This window comes from Alligator mississippiensis, chromosome 1, assembly GCF_030867095.1.
Source record: "Alligator mississippiensis isolate rAllMis1 chromosome 1, rAllMis1, whole genome shotgun sequence".
NCBI lineage: Eukaryota > Metazoa > Chordata > Crocodylia > Alligatoridae > Alligator > Alligator mississippiensis.
The window spans coordinates 257,781,794-257,802,690 of NC_081824.1; positions in this window are offsets into that span (position 1 = coordinate 257,781,794).

The window sequence follows — 20,897 nt, forward strand, 5'->3', positions numbered from 1 at the left end:
CACCTAGGTTTCAATTTAGCTAGCATCCAAAAATGCCTCAAATGTACAGACAAACAAGGTTCTTTGGCTAAATGTGATACCTTTTATTAGATCAACTAAATAGTTGGAAAAAATGTTCTTTGTAAGCTTTCGGGTACAAGCCCTTCTTCAGGCAGAGGGAGTGTTTGCAGTTGTTTTCTGCTCTCCTATATGCAAGAATGCAGGCTCAGCGGGAATGCAAATGTGTGGCAGTGAGGGTCAGAGGGAGTGAGAGACAAAGTGTATCAAATGTATAGAGAAGTCTTAAATAATTTTCAAATGAATTCTTTTTCTGTCTATAAAATTAAAACTGTTCTGGAGACTCAAGGGACTGAGAAAAAAACATACAACCGTTAGGTGTTGTAGAATTTATACAGAATTCAAGTATTTTTCAGTCTGTATTGATTTACTTAAATCTTTTTTTTCCTCTACCTATTTCAGCTTTCCTGATTTCTAGCTAAATGTTGGCTTTGAGAAACAGTCTGAGATATAGTCTTCTAAAAGAACCAATAGGCAAGTGATTTCATCTAGGTGTTTTCCATTTTGAAAGTGTCTTCAACTCTACTAATATTCTCTGTGAGGCAGCGCTCCCTGAATTCAGAGAAGAGGGATGATACGGTGGGGAAAGATGAACAATCCTTCTTTCATGTCCCAGAGGCATGCTTCAGCCATGACCATGGGGAATCACCTTTTGGCATGAGAAATACAGTGTAAGGTATCTGTTCAATCTTTATCCTCTCTATGAAGGCTATATAATGTAGATTTTTGTGATCTTCAAGTAATGTCAGCTGAAAACTGGACCATGAGTGCCAACTCTTTTCAGTCAGTCTGCTGAACAAGTCATCTTTCAAACATTTGATCAGTCACTGCTAATTTGCACTAGATATAAACTGGCTATCTGAACTATTTTATTTCTATGCCAATTGCTGTGAACTTGAGAATGTAAAAGTGAAAGATCCCATTACTAATAAATATGCTACACTACCTTTGAATGGTGGTTTTTCATGGTTGCCTCTACTCCCAATATTAAACACATTTTGCTCTCTGGGGCTAGGTACAGACAATCAAAAAGCCCAAGGCAGAATCAATTCAGCCTTTGCAGGTTACTTTAAAATGCACAGATTAAACTGAAACAGAAGTGAACAGACATTTAGCCATTTTGAAATGAGTTTATGTGCACTGAGCTTCTGTTGTGTTATAGGTTTGAAACAGTTTCTGGTCACTTAAACCGGTTTATTTGTAACTTCTGTCCCTAGCCTGGGTGTGAAAAGTTTCAGCAGTACTATCATCTTGCAGTAGATATTTATCTACAGAAACATTCCTTTGATTACTCATATCAGTTTTGACCTAACATTCAGAGGAGGGTTCATCCACATGTACTGAATGGTTACGGTAAAGTTGTGATCCAGATGAGAAAAAGAAGTTATCAGTTGAGAAATTTACAATAAGCATAGAGAAGTGTTAATGCCAGTGTTCAAGGCACTGGAGAGACCTTCTCTGGAATACCGAACATAAGCCTGGTCACCTTTAATCCAGAAAAATGCATTTAAGCTGGAACAGTACAAATACGGCCAAAGAAATTAAGAGTCCTTCATAACAGAAGACTGAAACTGAAAGAGCCTTGGAAAATAAAAGCTGAGAGGGGATCTGATTACTGTCTTTAAAATGTATCAAGGGGGCAATAAACACCAGAGAGGAAGAAGAGCTATTTAAGGTAAAGGACAATGTTGGGTTGAGATTAAATGAGGATAAACTGGCCATGAATAAATTCAGATTATGTTAGAAAATATATGGTTCTGAAAAAGCTTTCCAACAGGAGCATAAGGGACAAAAAAAATCCAAAGAGGGTACTGCTCCTTGGTTTAAGATAGAGCTTGATAAATTTATGACCAGGATTATATGATTTGGTTGTCTGTGTTCATAGGAAACTGGACTGAATAACCCATGGGGTGTCTTCCAGTCCTTTCCTCCTAAGTTTAAAAAGCTTTAAATATAGTCATCACTCAGTTATCCATGCCAGTCTCTGAAAGGTGAATTTTACAGCTACTATAAAAGCCATTGGAAGGATAACATGTAGAAACTATTTCTGCCAGTATTTACAGAAATGCATACAGTGTAGAAACGTGTTTGACTGCAGAATATCCTGCTATTGTAGCCTGATAACATCAAGCAGCCAGAATAGCAGCTAGCTTGTTAGAATGGAGTATCTGACACTCTTCAGATACGAACACCTGCTTTGCCATTGGAGAAAGGCACTCTAGAATGCAGATTTGCTCTGTTGTCTGCCAGAAGATAAAGAAGAATAATGTGCAGATATTTGACATAATGGGAGCAGCAAGCCTACCTGAAATATTCACAGCAGGCAGCACTCCAGGAGCTCAGGAAAGGGGAGAGAAGATAAGCAATCCTGTCCTTGTACTAGCTTACATTACTCGGGAGCTTTGGGTGGGAAAACTGCATGCCAGGAACATCAACAAAACCAATCCATGCAAAGATTAAAGCAATTAGATGCATTTCTCCAAATGTTAATGCTGTTCAGGAGTTTGGTTTTCATTTATATTTGGAAGGATGGGCCAGTAGTGTAATGAAGGGTTGGCAAACAGAGAAGCAGCCTTAGGTGAACACTTAGAGTGAAATTACACAGTATACTCAGACCATACTAAATCCGTGGCATGTTAAGCAGTGTTAAAGTTAAAATGAATGTGCTGTGAGCACTCGCACATTAAGGGTTTATGCCGTTGTTTGCCTTCACAGCTCTGACTTGCCATTAGCAGGTTAGTGAGCAGGGGCATGGCTAGGAGCCAGCAAACCCGGTCTCTATGGGCTTCTTTACACATGCTCTAGAGTGGGGGGGCAGGACTGGATTAATCCTCTAATGGGCCCTAGGCAAACAAACTCATAGTCCCCTACTTAATACTTTATATTTATATTCATTTTTTCACTTTTCACCTTCAATTATAATATGTAAAATAAGCACAGCTGGGACCCTTCTTCACTTAGGGTAGGGGTGGCCAAACCGCAGCTCAGGAGCTGCATGTGGCTCACTGGCATGGTGCTTGCGGCTCTTTGGAAATTGGCTGAAGGCCCACCCCACCCAGCTCTTGAACTTCGGTGGAGGATCAGAAGTGGATCCCAGGGTGAGTAACTCTGGGCACCTCTGACTCTAGGGCCTAGGCATGTGCCTAGTTTACCTACTCATTAATCTAGCCCTGGTAGGGGCAGGGGGGGGACACTTTAATTAGAGTGGCTCTCAGGAGCCACTCGAATTAAAGCATCCACAGCATCTTGTGGCAGGGGCACTTTAACTAAAGCTCATTTGATGAGCTTTAATTAAAGCACCCCCACTGCCATTTTGAAGTGGGGACACTGAATAAACATGATGCCAAGGCTGCTGGAGCATGCTAATTAGCAGACTCAGTTAATGGAGTCTGCTTCAACCTGTATTAATTAGCATGCCTTGGAGCCAGTGTTGGACATGTGTATAGGTGCCCTATCCCTGCTCTGGATGGGAGAGGGAGGTTTCAACAGTGGGAGCATTGAGCTTGGAGGCAGAGAGGCATGGGGGTGGTGGCTTCTTTCTGCAGGCCCCCCCATGTTCCCATCCTAGGGTAAGGGGGACTGGGAGAGAGCTGTCCTGCATAGAGCCCTGCATCAAACCTTGCTGACCCAATCCCAGCCCCATGACCTGATCTCATCCCCCCTAGCCTTCCCCAGAGAAGGCTGTGCCTTTTACCTGAAGCCAGGCAAAAGCTATGGGAAAATTGAGTTAGCCTTGGTTACTCAAGGTTAATTGAAATTTTTCCCATACCACCTGGCCCTTTTTCCCCAAGCACCACCAGCTCTCCCCTGGTCAGGCAGCTTGATGGGGGCTGTGGCTTCCCTCCACTTTGCAATTCTACTAGTAATGTTACGAATAGTACTGGGCCAAGTACCTAGAGGCTTTTAAGTAGAGGACACTGTACACATAATTGGTAAAATTCACATGTATATACTCGTTTGGAGTTCTTTACCAGCCTCTGACTGTATGGCCTTCTTGATGCTCCAGCACATGAAAAAGTTGTTCACATCTTCATTACAGGGGAGAGAGATACACCTGTTAGCTGTGGAAAAAAAACATTTTACAGACTCAGATGAAGGACAGTACTGCCAAAATGAAAGTAACAAGCTATTCCTACTAATGTGTTCAAATGAGAAAGAATCAGAACTCCAGGTTCACTGATTCATCAGACCCTCTTAGAATTTTATTTTTGAAATAGGAAGGAGCACATTGGTGTCATCTCAACTGATGAAAGTAAAATTTTGTTCCATCCTATAGTATCCACCTTTTCACTACATGAGTAGTTTGTGAGTCTCTGCAGAGTCTCCCTAGGTCTGAAGAAGGGTGACTGTGCCCGAAAGCATGCTCAGAACTTTTTTTCCAACTATTCAGTTAGTATAATGAAAGATATCACATCTAACCAAAGAATCTTGTCTTCCTATGTCCATAGACCAACACAGCTACAACCAACAATTCAGCAGTTGTGATGAGGAACACATTCTTGCTAAGGGGGTCCATGAACTCTGCCTTCAGTAATTTTCTCTCAGATGAAGTTCAGATTCAGATTTTTTTAGCTAGATAAATCTTTGTCAGGTAGATAAAAAGAGTGAAATTTGCCTTAATGGTTCATAGCATGTCAATCAGTGTTCAGATGTTCAAACCATTTCGGAAATCTTAAATTGTAGTTGGATTAGTATCAGTTCCAACTTGCAGGTGGATCATGGAAAGTCAAGTGAGAAGCCCAAGGTATCTCAACTACTTAGTGGTAGGACTTGGTTTAAAATTCAGGAATTCCTTAGTCAAGGAACTGCATGGCATTTCAGACAATATGTATTTGTTCATTGAATTCTCTACCATAGAATGGTCATCCTAAAGTATTTTCAGTCTCGCTTCTTCCAGGTGATTTCTAAAATATTGAAGAACCTTCAACACACATACCCCACCACCCCACCCACCAAATTTTTGCAATAATGAAGTATCTTATAAGTGTCATACCCAGTACGTGTGGGTGCTGTCAGAGTTGGGTGTTAAAATGTGCAGGATAACCTGGGATGGAGCAGAACCTAGAGGTGTCTGTAAACTCTACATGAAAGTCCTGTTGTTTGCATTATTACAGAAAGTTAACTCTCCCCTACTAGCAAACTAATGTGACAATGCTGAATATGTTAATGGGATGCCAATCTTTATAGAACGTTGATGCATAACTTTTCATAGTTAAAAAGATATATGCCAGACCAAGGTCTATTAAACAACACTTCAACATGTGAAATTTGATAAATTTGTTAATTAACTTCATATAGTAGATATAGGAATTATTCTTTATTAGTCAGTGGAGCTGAGTGCCAAAAGAGGGGTCTTTTAATTTGGATCAATATAGGGGACTGAGGTTTAAAGGCTAGAAACTATTAAATGTTTTATATGGCAAGGCTCGTAAGCATTTGGTAGTACATTCTATAGCTTAACAAGTAAATGGAGATAATTTATACCACTGTCAGCAAAATATGATGTTATATTTTACCATTTCATTTTTAAAGGGTTTATAAAGCCTTTAATAGCATGATTAATGGTCATGTTACCTGAATTTACATTGTTACCTGCATTTCTTTGAGCCCTAAAGGTTTTGCTTTACTACCTTTTTAATGTACCTGTTATAAATATTTCAAAGTTTCATGTCATAACGTTAGATTACTAATCCTGCTCCCATTCAAGGCAGCCAAATTCAGCACTTGTGGCTTTTTAAATATGTGTTCTTTTTAATTGGCAATTATGATTCAAAGAGGGGATCAAAGACTAAAGCTGTAATTCTGTTTAGTGAGCCAAGATTCCTGCTATTTATGACTAAGATTTTTTTTTCCCTAATAACCGAAGCCTTCTGCCACGTGTTTGTGCATAGAAAAGCTGTAAATTCTTGTATTATCTGCTGTTCCAGTTTGCGTGTTGGTGTCTCTTGTCATACTGTGATTGCTGAGATTCCTTCAAGAGAACTGTGGTGCTGGCATTTATCAAGAGAAAACAAGAGCCCAGCTTTGCATAAATAATGGCAATGGGCCAGGTACAGGCAAGGTACCTACTGGCACAATGCCCTTGAAGTCAAAGAAATTAGCTTAAATTGTGTAAGACCTTTGCATAAGAATTTAATTATCATCTGTTTAGCTCATTACTACTTGGTTGTCACTTCTGGAGCAGAGACATTCCACATAAAGACCCTGAATCTGTGCTTCTTGAAGTGATTATTTTTTTGTCAGTGGACCCATTCTGCTCTCACTTGAACAGGGGTGAGTGCAGAATATCCCCCCATAATCTCATATTAATGGTATTACTTCAGTGGGGTCCTGTGGGCCCAATGGGTGCGGGATTATGTTTGACATTTAGTGTTAGAGCACTGGTGATATGCTTGATACATCCCGTTTGAAATACCGAGACAGAGGTTATTGCCTGTGAGACATAGCTTTCCCTAGTGCATTGTTTGCTTTATGCAAGCTTTCTTTAGTTAGTAGAGTCATTGGAAAACTGCTAACAGTATTGATTTAAACGATGGCTGTTTTGATTGCTCTTTGTGTGTGTAGTGATCAGTCAGTCTCCTAAACAAGGCACATGTAAAGAAGCAAATTGCATCTTGCAAGGACAGAAGAAAAACCCACTGCTAAGCATTTTAATGGCATGGCAGTTCAATCAGATTGTAATAGGATCTAACTGGCACTCTAAAAACCTTACAGGATTTTTCACTCACAGCCAAGTGAAATTCAGAAGTAAAACAGCTTTTCAGATGACAAGGAATTACTTGCCTGATCCAGATTATGAGCCCCAACTGCTCAGTGTGAATGTGAAAACATTTTAGCTTTGACAAAAGGTCTTAACCATTAGGAAAAAAATAGACTTTTAGGGAAGCATGGTTCAAGTCCACCTCTAAGCAGCAGTTGTTGATGCTTGTGATTCTTTGACTCTCAGTATTTGCTGTCATTTTTAAACCCTCAGTGCTGGGAGTCATATCAATAAGTGGGAATATTGGTTTATATCTTTTAAAAAGGAAAGTTGTGTTCCTCATGAGCATGCTGTCCACAGTGCTTCTTCAAGCTCAAAAACTCCTATTTTTGAGACCATTTGGTGAGGGTCTTTTTTTGCATGGGGAAGAGGGGAGATTTGTGTGTATTTGTGTGGGTGGGTGAGTGCGCACGTGCGCATGTGTGTAAAGCAAGCTTTCATCTATATAGCTCAAGCATTGAGTTATTTTGTATTTATAAAAGTGTTGAGTTTCATGACAATCTAAGTAAATGAAAGAAAATGCCATGCTCAATTCAGCTGATTCCTTATTCAATCAAACTTTTTAAATAGCTTCATCATATTCATCCAGAAATGAAACCTATATGCCCGCCTACATGAGGACGCAAGTGTTTCAATCAGCTATCAGATTTTCACTAGGTATCATGCAATTCTGTTTTATTTCTTGTTTTAATAATCCTGTGTCATTTTTAAAAAGGGCCTCTGTTTTATCCCATGTATCTGATTTTCCAGTCAAAGCAAAACTCTGCTGAACTGTACATATACAAATTTGAAGTAGGATGTGATGAAATATGAAATAACCGTTGTACTTGAATTTAGTTCACAATCAATGCCTCAAATATAGAAGGCAATTTTATTCTTAGAGAGGAGAATGTATTTCCCATAAAGTAATGGACAGAAGTGATTAAGTAGGGGCATGCACTCTTTGAAGGTTACACTACATTTTCTCAAATCTAAGGCAACTTCAAATTTAAGACTTTAGACTTATACATGGAAAATGATAAATTTATTATAATGTTACATACATAGAATTGGATTATTAAAGGTGTATCTTAAATGTATCCTCTCCTCACCCTGGTAACATGGAAAACAGGGAGGTAAACTGGGGGGAAAGCAGCAATGGTGGGGCAGGCAGTGGGGAGGCAAGAAAGGGTTAGGGAGGCAGGCAGCTTGACCTCTGACCCCCTTGCCACCCCCCACCACCCTGTGGCCACCACTTTCTGTGTGCAGCAGTTCTGGATCTGATCATGGCTTTAGCTTGGCCCATGGAGCACATGTTGACCCCAATCCCAGTCCCAGCCCCTGTCCAGAGCAAGCAGTAGCTCTGACCGCAGGCCCAAGTCAGGGTTGGATCTAGAGCCTGCCATATGCTGGTACTCAAATCCCAGATAGGGGTTGGGGGTCCCCCCACATGTTGAATGGGGGGAAAAACTCAATGTGGATTTGAGTAAATGTGGTATATAAGTAATTAGTTAAGGAGAAAATCCATGGGGAATCCTCCACCCTGTGTGTTCTCAACTCCATGGTTCATATATCTCTCGCATCTTGGCCTTACATGTTTAAAAAAGCTAGCAATTTGGTATCCTTTCAGATCTGAATATTCCACTCCTTCAAAACCTGTAGACTAATATTCATAGGACCCATGTGAAGCCATGTTTTACAGTAGTGGTGCCTGTGTGGAGACCTTGAATTTTGCCCACTGTACTACCATCTCCACAAGTTACCATGTCTATAGGGATGGAGATAATATTTCACTCAAGGAAGAAAGCTACATCCCATCACTACAAATGAAAACACAAAACCCCACAGTGTCTACTAATCTGACCACAGGATAGAATTCCTTCCTGACCCCAAATGTGGAAATCAGTCTGCGCATGAGTGGAGGAAGGGGTAAAACCCTCTAGCCAGGAAGCTCTGGGTTTAAGTCAGGAGCCTTGGCACACCATAGTCAAAATCCCCAGCCTTGGCTGTGGCTAATACGTAGGGGAAAGAAGGGGGGAGAAAAAAACCCAACCAAACCCTGACACACACAGCAGCAGGCAGGCAAAAGAATTCCTTCCCGGCCCCATGCACAGGAATTTATTTTCCAAGAGCCACGTGACATGAGGCAGGCAGCATCCTGAACATTTTGTGTCACCAGCCTTAAGAAACTTTGGAGTCCACTATGAATAGTGTGGATTATCAGTCACTGATAGTCAACCACTTAAACTGCATCAACCAATACCTTGCTGAAAATAATTAGAGATGGAGTTTGATTTGCTAAGAGAACTGCAGCATGAGCCACAAATACTCTTCTCATTATGTCCTTATCAAAGTTTTTGGGTGATAGAAATGTCCCCCTCCCCTCAGAAACCGTAGCAGCCATTGTAAACTAAGTGGTCAAATTATAACATAAAAGTAAACCAATACAACTTGTCTCTGATGCAAAATATAATAGGTGAGATTGCCAGATCATAAGACAGATTCTACCAAAAAACAGGTCATCTTTTTTAAATAAAGCTGGAATCTACATGCAAGTAAATTAAATCTACATGCACATTTCACAGCATGGAATTCAGTTTGTCTCGTGCCAAGCAATTGTTCAGGGTGCAGCCATATGCAATTGCTCTGGTTTCTGCCAAAATTGCCTCTGTCAGGCCTCACTCCAACACGTAGCCAACAAGAAAAACTGTTACTTGCAAATGTATTCCAGCACTGTCAGTGTCATTCCTGAATGACTAAATTAAGAGCACTTCTTCTTTGCCTTGTAATGTGCACATTCCATATTGCATATTTACAGGGAACATAGGCCATTGTCTTGGCAAAATGAATGCTTGGACAAGCTGCATAAGCCAATACTTTGCCTTCCTTTTGCCCCCCTTCCCCACCCACTACAATATACACCACATTCATGTCAAATGATTTGTTAAGGCAGCTCCTTTGAAATATTTCAGGGCAAGTTGGAAGGAAGATGCATTGCTTTCTTAGAGTTCCTTCCCTCTCTCTTTGTCAGTGCCTGCACCTGCCTGTTTGCCTTAGCCATCTCCTGGGACATTCAAGTATTACATTTGCAAATAGAATTGCCAACTCTTATAGGGATTTAAATGCAGTGATGTGCATTCCAATTCTCCTGTTACCCCTGGCTTTAAGCTGGATAATATTTAACTTTGCTTAGCTCAGTTCACAGGGAAAATCCATGCAGTGAGCAACACTAGATGTGGTCGCTATGAGTAATGAAATACTTTACTATGTTCAGTAGTCCATTACTAGATTTAAGATTCTTCTAAGTTACTTCGAAGGTTAAAACATACAATAGTAATGTGGCATATGTCAATATAATCAGATCTGTACTATAAATGCAAAACCTATGTTAAAGTGTTAGAGGCTGGAGCTTTAAACACAAAATCAGTATAAAAGAGAAGGCTTTTGCGACACTGTGAACTGTAAAATTGCAAATGTATACACAGCATATATTTAGCTGCACGAAATAATGTAAAGCATTACAGTCATGGTGTTCACGTCTGTGTTTCTAAGATTAGGTTCCTAGATAAAACCAGGAGCCATCTGTGTTTTTAAAAAAATGTGACAATGTATTAGTTTCCTCAAAAAAAATCTTTTTTTTTTTCATTTTCTCCCAAGTCTCATCCTGCATATATAGTGTCCAATGGTACTTCTTGATGGGAGAAAACTTAATATTTGCTTTTCCTTCTATTTGTAATTTTTAAATTTTCATCCTTGGTATAGAATCATAGAATTTATGGATTCTTCCTAATATGTAGCCTAAACAAATGTTTTCTGAGAGGAAGAATTGCCTTGTTTCTTCTTTCTTTTGGAGAGCAATTCCATTATGCCAGATTTAGGGCAATAGTTGTTTCTTTGGTGGTGGTGATAGCAAGTGAGTTCTGATCTACTGGTATTCCCTTTCAGAAGCCCAAGTATCCATCCATATGGCCATTGTGTACATTTTCTCAGTGTTTTCTTGATCCTGCCATGGCTTTCTGAGACTGGCTTTGTAAACTTTGAAGAAGGAAGTGGTTGCATTGTTAAAATTGCCATGTTGCAACTGGCTGCCACTTTAAGTATCTTCCTCCCAATTCCCTTTATGATTTTATTTTGCTTTTGCTATCTTATGCCTGAGGTGATGGCACTTCTGAAGATTAGACCATATATTGCTTTGCACTGATTAGTTTTTATTATGACTGGATGCCAGAATTCTGAATCTGAACAGCCTTATGTTTTGAGATGTTTAAAACTGAAGTTAGCTATAGCCAGCAAACTGACCATGCCTGGCAGTTGTGTCCTCAGACATTCAGTTTTGATCCTCGTATGCTACTTTCTTCCTGAATGGAAGCAGTGTAGTCACTGAGTGATGATCCTGATTAGCCTGAATAGCCTGCAGCTTGGCAGACTTGGCTATTCTGCTTTAAATCAGGACCCTGGATATCACATGCAGAGCAGTGCTGTATGTATGAGGGCAATGCTGCTGGCCAGGATAGGTTAGTAGCTTGAGGTATGGTTTCATGATCAGGAGTCCAATATTCCGACCCTGAATACAAAATAGTTTTGCTGTGTGAGACAGGCAACAATCTACTATAATTTTTTTTGTAAATGGAACTAGTAGAGACTAGAGAAGAAGTTAGAGAAAACACCCATAATTTGACTTTAACACCCCAAATGTAGCCCTATATTTTATAATTCATCCATTGAAGTTGCTTCATAATCATTTACCACTCTATATATATATACACACATAACTTGGTTCTCTCTCTCGCTATAGATATGTAGTTATAGATATATATCTATATCTATATTGTGAACATATATATGAGTAATATATATAAATAATCAGCATGTTCACGATATATCTACATCTATATCATGAACATGCTGATTAGCTTTTCTTCTTTTCTCTTCCAAAGTAGAGATCAACTCTGATGTTTATGGAAGGCATATGTACACATGTATATGAAAAATAGCAGCATTAATATGGGTACTTGGCATTACATTTTTCTCAGTAAATAATAATGAATAAAAAATGTCTAAATTTATCTTTTTTACTAGCATAACAAATGCATAACCAACAAGAAATGAAAACTTTATAAAGAAACATTAAAGGTTGCAATATATATAGATTATATCTGAGAGCTGTTCTGAGTGCAGATCAAATCCACCTCCTCTAGAGACTTGGGATGAATCCAGTATGCTGGTGTTATATTTCTTCTTCCTGGCAGGTGCTCAGAGCAGGATGCATGTCCCTCTGTGGCTGAGAGAGGTGTCATCAACATTCTCCTCAACCTCCTGCAGTCCCTGGGACACTGGACAGATTTGTTGCCCCTCTCCCAGCCAGGAGCCAAAATCCACCCAGCCCTGATCAGTCAGTATTTTCAATAGGACTGTCCATTTCTGTTAATCAGACTCTGCTCTTGTTCACAGAGTCCTCACAGAGCACTCCTTTCTAGGCACCAATTGCCACACTCACTTCAATTTGCTTGGTAGCATAATATTTTACTCCCTTGACATCAGTGACCACTATTTCTCCACTGAGAATGCTCAGAAGGGTCTTCCAGACCTTCCCCAGATGGATGTATTTTGAAAAGTTTCCTCCTGCAGTAAAAGGAGGGTTACATGAACAGAGATTAATCTTTTCCTCAATGAATGAGGCAATGACTTCCTAGGATGTTTGGTATATAGATATAAAGGAAAAGTGTCTAGGTTTCCTCTAATGTATATGTCCCAGGGACAACGGGGCTAGAGGGAAACCCTGGCCCAGAACCAGAGGAAACGCTCACTTATGCTTCGCAGGAGGTGAGAGCTGTAGCAGCATGCAGGCCGGGAACAACCCGCGCGGCTCGTTCGTCGCGCTTTCATACAGCTGGAGCGGAGTGACATCAGAGAGAGGTGCCGCTCGGCGGAAATAAAACGCGGCCCCGAAGGCAGAGGGGGCGCACTGCGGGAGGACGCGAGGCCCGGAGGGAATCCGGAGACCGGAACCGGGCACCCGCACGGGGTCTTTGCTGTGGACCGAATAGGCTGCAGCAGCGCCGGGAGTGGCGGAGGCTGGGAGAGCCACGGCGCGGAGGAAGAGCGGCGAAATTGACGAGAGAGTTGGTAGAGGCGCCGAGGAGGAACCTGGAGAGAGGGCCAGCTGGAACCACCGGTGAGATAACCGGGGAAGAGCCAGCAGGAACTCCGGTGAGGGAACCGGGATAGAGCTGGCAGGAACCACCGGTGAGGGAACCAGGGAAGAGCCAGCAGGAATTCCAGCGAGGGAACCGGGGAAGAGCCGGCAGGAACCACCGGTGAGGGAACCGGGGAAGTGCCGGCAGAGACGCTGGTGAGGGTATTGGGAAAGAAGCCCACAAGGGCAAGAGGGCCCAGGACGCGCCGTCCTCGGGCCAGGGACGAGCAGCAGAAGTTCCGCGACCAAAGGTGGCATTGGCCGGGGTGTAGGGGAGGTCAGAGCCCCGTGAGAACCCGCCCAGGGGCGTTTTGGCACTGGAGGCCGCAGAGAGGGGGACCCGCCCCCCCCCCCCCCCCCGCTGTGAGCCCAGCCGAGACCTCGGTCGGCGAGTTCTGGGGATCTGCCACAGGCTCCCAGGGCACCCTCCGGGGACCTTCCAGTGAGACCGGGGCAGATCCGGTTAGCCGCCCGCGCAAGACTTGCCCAAGAGCGCCTTCTGGAGCAGAGACGGGCACAGCATAATCTCAGTTTTTCATATTTTAAGCTGAGGGAAATGTTTCCACAAGCAAAATAGATCAAGTCCACCTTAATTTCATAAGGACTCTAATTTAGTCTGTGCTGTGGATATATTGGCAAAAAGACTCAAAAGGGGAGAAGAAAAGATATCAAGAGCTCAGATATCTAGCTTAACATGTACAGAAGGTGGAAACCATCTTTGTGCCAGTTCTATTCTCTTGACAATTGCAGCCTTCTGTGAACATCAGAGCTGCTCTGCACCTTGGAAGAGGAAAGGAAAAAAAACTAATCTGCATATTAATAGTGGTCCAAGAATTTTTGTTATTATGTTAGGAATAAGGCTCCTTGAGAATTACTGAGTTGATTAGAGAACACAAGGATAGAAACCAGCAAGATGTTTCTTGCTATTTGTCAGAGACAATGAAATCAGCCAGGCCACCAAAAACCTAATCTGAGACCTATGGAGGTCCTAAGATCTTGCCCACACTGGGAATGTAGTAGCTAACCCCATGCTGAAACACAGCTGTTGCTGGCAAAGTTTACCAGCTGTTCTGTTCAGCCTGCAGAGAGATTTTGTTGAAAAGCTGGTTTAGAATCCCATAATAAAAGGAGGGTGTTAATTTTAGCTTCATTATTGAGGTTCTTGTAAATCAAGAAAAACTTCTAAAAAACTAGCTTCCCATGTTGATGGCTAGAAAATGCTATTTAGAGGTTTGCTTTTAGAAATTTGCTTGTAAGTAAAGTAGATACTGTATTAGAATCATGAATAACACATGCCCCCAGAGGCTGGGGGGGCACAGTGACCACCTGCAGGCAGCAGTGGCAGAGGTGTGGCGGCAGCAAGCGGGGACCGCCCACAGGCTGCTGCAGCAGTGTCAGAGGTGAGAAGGGGGCCATGCAGCGGCAATCAGTGACTACCCGCAGACACCGCCAGTGGTGTCAGCAGTGGGGGGGCAAGCAGTGACCGCCCACAGATGCCGTTGACAGCATCGGTGGTGCTTCTCTCAGGGGCTGCACATGCACTCATGTGCACCCCCTATGCATTGCCAATGTTTAGAATTATGATCCAGGACAACAGCTAGGTTTACTTGATTTTAAAAGCCTGTTTCTCAAAGTTTACTCAAGGCTTACTGTGTCTGACAGGCAAGCAGACACACAGGCTGGGAAATTAAAGCCATGAACCACACTGTTCCATAACTTGAGATAAGGTAGCACCAGGTCACAGTGCCCAACTGCAGGGCCCTTGGGATTTCCAGTTTTGGTACACAAACCAAATTAAGAGAAGACCCAGAAACAACCAAATTAAGATGTGTGCATATGATGTCTTGTGAAACAAAGGGATATGCTATCAGGAAAGAATGTGGACAGTATGACAACCACAAGAGACACCAATCAGTGATGCCTAAGATGAAAAGTCATCAGAAGGAGAAAAAGGATACAAAAGGAGGGATTTTAGAGCAGCAAATAATCCCCAAGAGGGGAACCAGAGGCCATCATGGACAGAGGGCATACCACCAGTCCAGCCCATCGCATCCACCCCACAGGGGGGAGAGGCGGGGGGGAGCCTCAGCCTCTGACCCCCAGGCTGCTGACATCTCATATTCAAGAGACAACCTCAGAGTAAAGGTTGCATACTGGCCAGACGTACTTTCCCTCTGGTGACAGCTCTAGGACTGGTAGATACAGAATTGTTTGCATTATTCTTATCTGCTATCACTGTGTATCAATACAATTTACCTATTATTGAATGGAGAGGTCAAGGTCAGTCTGAGGGTTTGGGTCCTCCCAGAACAAGGTATCTGGGCCATAAATCCCGTGCCAATAGTGTCATCAAACGTTTTACTTTAGCTTTTTTCTATGTCTTATTTTTTTCTTTTGTGAACTATATAAGACTGGTTTACGGTTCTTCAAATACTAGAGTCTTGAGGCTGTGAAAAGTAGTACCCTGCTTCTGTGGTTTAACATGTTATCAGTGTATGTTACCAGACATGTAACTAGCAGTTTCAGTGCTTTGGTCCAAGTGCTGGAGAGCTGCAAGGGACATTTGCTGAGTGCCAGAAAGCAAGGGTATGGATTATGTAGAATGTTGCAGCTATCCCGTCTAAATCAGTGCCTGGTACTGATGCCCCACTCACCTTGCCCTAGTTATGCTAATGGATTTACACTTCCACATGTACATATGCCTGGATGCAAGTAAAAGTTCAACCCTCTATGTCTTTATGATGACATTTGACACCAGAAGTTAAAACCTGTGGCATAGCTTTTACTGAGACATTGTTTCTTAGTCATTTTGATACAGTATAAGCCCCCATATAACCTTCCTGTCCATTCTCAACCAACTGTTCCTCCCACGTGCCTGATTAAACCTACTGTGGCTAATGTTGCTGTTTGTCATTTGCAAAGTGCCCCTGCTGTTCTTCACGTGTAGTTTGGCTTAGCAGTGGATTCTCATTGCTAGCCTCATCAGCTTGAGGACTTCAAAGCCTGCTACTAAGGAAGGATATTCTAGGTTTACAGTGCACACTAATTAGTATGGGTATGCTGGCACTATCAGATTTTTCCTCTTTCATCCACCCTTTGCCCTCATATTCTGCTGGCCATCTGGGAGAAAAAGTGCCTGTGTGAGACAACATAATGAAGAGAATGCCCAGCTAGTCAAAATCTATTGTAAAAATATACTAGTCGGTTTCTTAGTTTTTAAATACATTTTTTTTCTGTCAGAAGCCTTAGGTTTTCCTAATGTAGCAGCTTGTTGCTCACAATGGGAAATCTGCTGGCTGCTCATTGAACTCCTTAAATATAAGGCAGAGGCAGCATTTTCATATATCCCAAAATAAAAGAAGCATGTGTTGGTATCATTTGTCTTCTGAATATAGCTTGCATAGTTGTGGAGCATTCTGTCAAATACACAAAAATACATTTTATCCCATTACACGAGAGCACTTGAAAGTACCTTACAGTTCAGAGTATCTTCTTACCTCTGTCTCACATGATAGATGCCATACCCATTTTATGAATGTGGATACTGAGGCATTTCCATTGTTAATTGCCTAATCAGAATTCAGGAATTTCCACAATGGAACTTTATTCTGTTTTCTTCTGAGGTTTTGACCTCTTTAGGTTATGATTCACTAACCTAGTAATTAGCATAAGACCATATGTATGCATGTGGACAGGCTGGAGGCAATGTGGTGAGCCCCGCTTATATGAATATTTTCCCTCATGCATGTTGAAAACTTATAGCTCTCTTTAGTTTCATCTTTCTGCCACCCCAATGGCAATATAGATAGATGTGAACAGAAGAGTGATTCACTGCTTTCTCATGAGCCATGTTTGTTCCACCATCCAGGTTTTTTGCTTAATACACTCAATCAAAATATTTTGTATCTGTTGCTTTTCTTTATCCGTCAACTTCGTATGTCTTTGGAGGAGGAAGTAATTAAAATAGTCTCTCTCAATTGCAGTATAAATTCCTCCTTATTTTTACGCAAGGCTCCTCCTTCTGTTCATCCTCTGTTTTTCATGACTATTCAGTTGTCATTCCCAAGGAACCTGCCCCTATATTATGCCCAATAAGTTGGCATTCCATTTGACTTCTCCATATTGTAGCTCTACCTGTCTTCTGCTACCAAACCCAAAGTGGTACTAGACAGCCCAACAGGCTATACAAGAAGACATTTAGTTTAATTAACATGTGCAAAAGGACAAATCAAAACCAGAAATTTGAAGCGATAGTTTTTTAGAACAAAGTGAGTCTCTGGTTGACACTTCCACATGGAACAGACTTCCCAGAGTTTTCAACCTACAAATCAGGAAAATTGCTCCTTTCTGACCACCTTAGCCAGGATGGTGGAGGCTGTGACAAATCCTTATAGCCAGTCTATGTCAGCCTTGCAACCAGGTTTAAGAAAAGGCATGAATGAAATACTTTAGCATGATTTCTGGTACAAGATTTATAGATGCAGTAGTTACAGGCTTGGCTTCCATATTCCAAAAGCTGGCAAGAAAGTAAGAAATCCGTGTGGGCATGGAATCAAGGAATTACATTTTTCACTTTCACCAACAAAGTTTTAAAATCATTGTAGAATGCTGTAAGCAAGAGCAGAGTGCCTTCTCTTATACCTTTTGTCACTGGCTTTGTGGAGTCTTTCTGAGGTTGATGCTTGGTGCAAGCAGTATAGAGGCTGAAGTTGGAACTAGAAAAGGAGCTAGAGCTTTTTTGAAGAGCTGCCTTCCACAGTAGGCAGAAATGGCAGCTGAGAGAATGTCCTAACTGAGAGTTGCTCATTTAATTCTTGGTCTTATATGGCAGCAATATCTGACTTCCTTACATATGATAATAAATTGAACTTTACACAAGCCCTGTGATATAGGGAAGTAGCAATAGGCTCTATGGTGGATGGGGCAAAACCACTCTTAAGCCATTCAAGTGGAACCTTGGCAGGATTTAGGCATGTAAGTTCCAAATAACTACCCTCAAAAGTCACTTCTGCTTATCCTCAAAGATTTCAACAAGTGTGTAAATGTCTGCTTTTGGGCAAGGGTATCTCAGTCTGAACACTGCTGAGCAACTCAACATCTGGTCCATACACAAATGCTGTTGGCATCCACAAAATTAGCATTTTTCTGCCTCTTCTTCTAAAGACTTTGATCCAAAAGGCATTCTCAGAGCACCTCCTCTAGATCAAGTTTGTCACAAAAGGTAACAATTGCTTTCTTTCAAATGACCTGGGCATACTACCCTCCGGCCACTTTTTCTGCAGTACTTTAGTAGCTCATTCACTTGGTCAAGGTGGCATCCACTTTGTTCAGGACTCCATTCCCTTCTCTATCTGAGGGCACTTGAAGCCACATCTCCCTCTCCCCCAGAGCACATTCTGCCATCAGGTCTTCCGCTATTCTGGGGGACAAGGATACACTGGTTGAAGCTGTCTTCCCTGAGGGTCTGTGCTTTAATCTTTGTCCAAAATTAAACAAGTAACTTGTTGCAGATAGGAGGTCTTAAAAAGCAACTTAACTTCAACATAAAACTGGGGAAGCAGATCTCTGAGAAAACCACCCACTTGTCAGAGGGCTGGGTTTATAGCATGAGCTATTTTTCCTTGTAAAACCAATCTTTTGACTGCTTTGCTGGTAGAAGAGTGGCAATATGGTAACTGTGATAGAAGAGAAAGGAAAGGGACAGCTGTCCCTCAAACATAACCTCTCAAGAACCTCAAGTAACTTTAAAGCAATGGTGGTACTTTTAATGTTAAATAAATCAATAGCATATATGTAATAGCTTTGGGAGATGAAATTGCTTGGAAAATGGTATTTTACTCTGAGATGGCAGAGGAATAAATCTGGCAGTAAAGTTATGAATATAGTAGAGAGTTAAATTGTTTGTGTGTGCGTGTGTGTGAATACAAACAAAATAAAAGGACCTAATGTTCCTCTTCCCCCATTTTTAAGTCAGAATCAGTAGGAGTTTTGCCAAACTTGGATAAATTCAAAACCTGTAAAAGGGGATTAATTAGGAAGCAATTCTTCACAAAAATCCTGGACTTCCACAATAATTAGTGTTCCTGTAGAGTTGAAGGCTCTCAGCTCCTTGCAATATTCCTAATGTCTTAAGGCTACATGGCTTTTCTCAGATCCCCAACAGGAAATCTTATCTGTTTTGCTTTATGCATTCCCAGGGCTCCCTGTGATGTCAACAACAGACGTTTTATCATATAGAGGGATAGAGCAACCACCTAGATGAAATTCACCCTATGTGTCTAAGAGGAAAAATTAGCTCTGCAAATTATCATGAGTCATCAGTTCAGAAGGGAGCAGCATTTTGACAGCAGCACTGAGTAGAAATATTTTCTCTTTTTCTTTTGCAATTCAAAATGGAGTGAAACCAAAAAAAAAAAAAAATGTGTGAATGAGGAGAATATAAGATGGGACATGAAAGAAAACAGGTTAGGGAGGCATATGAGGACACAAAAGAAGCACTGAGCATCTTCTGCAGACAAAATGCATGCATTTGTCCTAATAACGAGTATGCTAGAAGAGCCTTAAAAATAAAACAAAATAAACAAAAAGCGTATCAATCACAGTGTCTCACTGTGAGTGTCTGAGAGAAGGAGCATGTGCAATATAAAGCATGACATGATCTACAGGAGGCCCAAGGACTGGAAAAGTTGCTGTACATTCTTCATGCTTCTTTTCTGGTTTTTTTTTTCTGTTAGTGTTATGCTCTCAGAATTCAACTGCTTTCTGCTCCCTGTCCTCTTACCATCTGTTTGGTTAGGGCAGGGGTGTCAAAACCAGCTGGCCCCACAGCCACATAGCAGCAGAACAGCACACAGCTTCTCCAGGGCTGTGCTGCACGTGGTGGCCACTCTGGGATGTGAGCTGGAGCAGGCACTGTGGGCAGCACATGGGGACATCTGGTGTGCCCTGCTTGCTGCCTGTGGGTCAACTCCAACAGTCAGGGGCAGCACAGTGAGCTGGGGCTGGCCTCTAAAGGTCATATCCAGCCTGCAGGCCCTATCTTTTACAGCACTTCCTTAGGCAAATACTTCATTTTCTGATTCCAGTTCTCTTTAGTACAGCCCCAGTATCACTATACTGGTGGTGTCATCCATAGCTTTACGAATGCTACTTGATTTTTTTTGCAAAGGAGTGGCACTTGAGGCATGCATGAAGTGCTGTTGGTCTATGGTCAAACAGTGGGAATGTAGGAATTCCTGCGCTTTGTTTCCCGTTGTGGCCCTACCATCATTATGCATTGTGTGCTTAAGAGAATCATTGACCTTCTCTGTGGCTCATTTTCTCCAAATACGTCCCTCCAAGTTATGCTTTTTGTTTTGTTTGTTTGTTTTAGGGCAAAAGCATTTCAAATTCTTCAGGTATTGAGCACAAAGCAGTAAAACATGTATAGCAACTGAAAAGCGTGGACTGAAAAATTCCTTTTAACATTCTTTTGAAGTATCTGTTAATGCTTTTGCTGCTCCTACTAATTCTGGTATGTCCTAACAGTGCAGGTGTGTGTGTGTGCGCACGTGTGTATATGTGTGTATGCACGTGTGTATGTGTTATGTGCATTTCCCAGCAGCGGGTCCTGTCAGCTTATATAATGAGTTGGGTGCTGATTTATCTCCTGGAACACGCTTCATCATTTCACACTGAAGAAATGGGCCAGGTACTGCAAGGTGTATGTCGGGTGAATCGCATGAGTAACGTGAGGAAAATTTATCCCACGGTATTTCCAGGTAGTTTAGATGAGGTGCAAGACTCAGGATTAGGACACTTCTTTTCTTCCTTGGTTTTGGCAATGATTTTCACCAGGAAGCTAAGGTAGGGTTGATTGAAATCTGCTGAAAATACCTCTGGAAAAATTTCAAAAGATAGGGAGCA